Source organism: Pteropus vampyrus, unplaced genomic scaffold, assembly GCF_000151845.1.
Source record: "Pteropus vampyrus isolate Shadow unplaced genomic scaffold, Pvam_2.0 Scaffold9, whole genome shotgun sequence".
In the NCBI taxonomy this organism is placed as follows: domain Eukaryota; kingdom Metazoa; phylum Chordata; class Mammalia; order Chiroptera; family Pteropodidae; genus Pteropus; species Pteropus vampyrus.
In genome coordinates, this window is record NW_011888790.1 from 4,671,223 (window position 1) to 4,673,609 (window position 2,387).

Consider the following 2,387-nt stretch of genomic DNA (forward strand, 5'->3'; position numbering starts at 1 on the left):
ATAGAAATTCAATGTCTTCTGTGACCTTTTATGATCTAGCCTCAAAAGTCATGCAGCAACACTGCATATAAGTCATTCCACCTTACTCTATTGGCCAAATAGTCACATGACGCAGAGTCAAGGAGTGAGGACCTAGATGCCATTTCCAGATAGGAGGAGTGTCAACACATTTGCAGCAATGATTTAGAACCACCACGATCCCCCTACATTACTACCCTTTACCTGTGTCTCTAAGAAAAGCCCTCAATTGCTAGAATGGTTTAGATGCTTGAAGAACTTCACCTTCAAGTCAAGCACTAGAAGCAATCAGGTATGGGTGCTCCTAGCATGGTGCTTTGTAGGGCATTAAGGGTGAAATATTTTTGTTCAGCTTCTCAATGTTTTCTAATTTCTATTGCATTGAGAGAGGGGGAAACCTCACTTTGGGTAGTCCTTGGGGCAGCATGTTTTCCAAACAGAAATTTGGACACACAGAGTAAAGTGCAGATCTAGTGATGAGTCGAAAGCATGTTCCCAAGACCAAAGCCCAGGATCCATAACTGGGTCATTAGTTCAGGGCGGATTGAACATCAACATCTGTTTGATTCTCTTATCACCTGAGCACGGTTATCTTCATACCTTCCTGGGCAACTACAGGGTTGGTCTCAGAACTCAGCCAGGCTATGCCTGGTATTGGGTGCTTTGCTTCTAGGTCAGGAAAAGGGGATTGTTAAGCAAGTTCTAAATAGCTAACATCAATGAACATATATTTGTTGAGTAGATACCTCGTGCCAAGCATTATTGGGCCCAGGGCAGATGTAGGGAATGATATATTGTCCTTTCCTTGAAGGAACTCAAGTCTAACAGAGGAGAAAGATGAGTAAACAAATAATCACAATACTGTGTGATAAAATAGAATAGTTTAATTAAGCGCTAAGTGTTGTAGGAGAACAGAGGAGGGAATGACCATTTTTAAAGACTTCCTTAGTCTATAGCCAATGCACCCTGAACAAGTCCGATCCTGTCTGATCTTGGAAGCTAAGCAGGGTTGGGCCTGGTTAGTACTCTGATGGGAGACCACCTGGGAAGACCAGGTGCTGTAGGTTTAAAAAATAAAAAATAAGAGATCGTAAGTTGACAAGGTCCTTGCAATCTGTGAGGTCAACCAAGGGTTGCCTCACCTAAAAACTAACTAACTAACTAACTAACTAACTAACTAACTAACTAACTAACTAATAAAAATAATAATAAAAAAAAAAGACTTCCTTAGGAGGTGGCCTTTGAGCTAAGGTTATTTTTAGGTTGAGAAGGTAGGAAGAGCCTCTTGGATAAAAAAAAAAAAAAAAAAAATCTCGTGAACAGTATAGACTATGTTATCTTATACATTATATACAGGGAATTGTGGGCATTCCTATGAGACTATAGTGTAGATTTTAGGGAGTGCAGGGTGGGATGTAAAGCTAGATAGAGGATTAGGGCTGGATTTTCAAGGTCTTTGTATTTCAGGTGAAGGAGTTTGGAGTTTTACACATAGAAAATAGTGAAGGATACAAAAGAGTAGAAAATGTGGCGAGACACAAATATTAGCAATTTTTAATCAGGGAAGCCAAAATTTGTCTTGCAATTTGAAGCTTTGTCACCTTTGATATTTTGTAAACCTCTATTGGAGCCAGACTCCAATTGGAAAATTTAGGCTTTTTCTTGTGCTTCTGACCTTGTGTTTTTCAAACAGTTTAAAATTTTATATTGCTGCCATGTTCCATCCATTTAAGACAAGACTATGTATCAAAAATAATCTGAAAGGCGAATAGTATATACCTTAGCCAATTTCTCTGTCACTCCTTCACTACCAAGTAAAGAAGAAATCAACAGACAAAATTGTTTTATTCCATGCAGAAGAATTAAATGGTCAGCTTTAAGTGTGTTGATGGATTTTTTTTCCTATGTGTGGTACAAAGCATCTTTCAGAAACAAATTATTTAAATCACCTCCTGAAACCACATATACATATTTGTGCAGCCAGCAGTGGGAGGTGTGGATTGTGGAGGATGCCAGATGACTCAGTACATACAGCATCCAGGTCAGGAATTTCTCGCAACTAATGAGAGAGGTATTACCACCCATAATAGTCACTGCTTGTGAACTACCACCAAATTATTGTATGTGGTGTGTGCTGTATGAAGCAGTTCCAGATCTGTTTTGAGGTTAGTCAGCCCTTAAAATGATGCAGCTTGCTTATTTTTTTTCCAGCTCATTCAGCACAGACAACCTTGAGGATTTGTTCTCCAGCTAACTTCTTTGATATCTAACTCCGGTTGGTAGCAGTAAGTCTACTTCAGAGTTTAGATCTCCCCAATATTGACATAAATTATCACACATTTTGAAATTTTTAGGTGTTGTAATCACAT

The 2,387-nt window shown here is 38.9% G+C and overlaps 1 pseudogene; it reads left to right on the plus strand.

Moving 5' to 3' along the window:
• The first annotated feature begins 966 nt into the window (after positions 1-966).
• Positions 967-1,085, plus strand: LOC111730256 (annotated as a pseudogene).
• Positions 1,086-2,387: the final 1,302 nt, after the last annotated feature.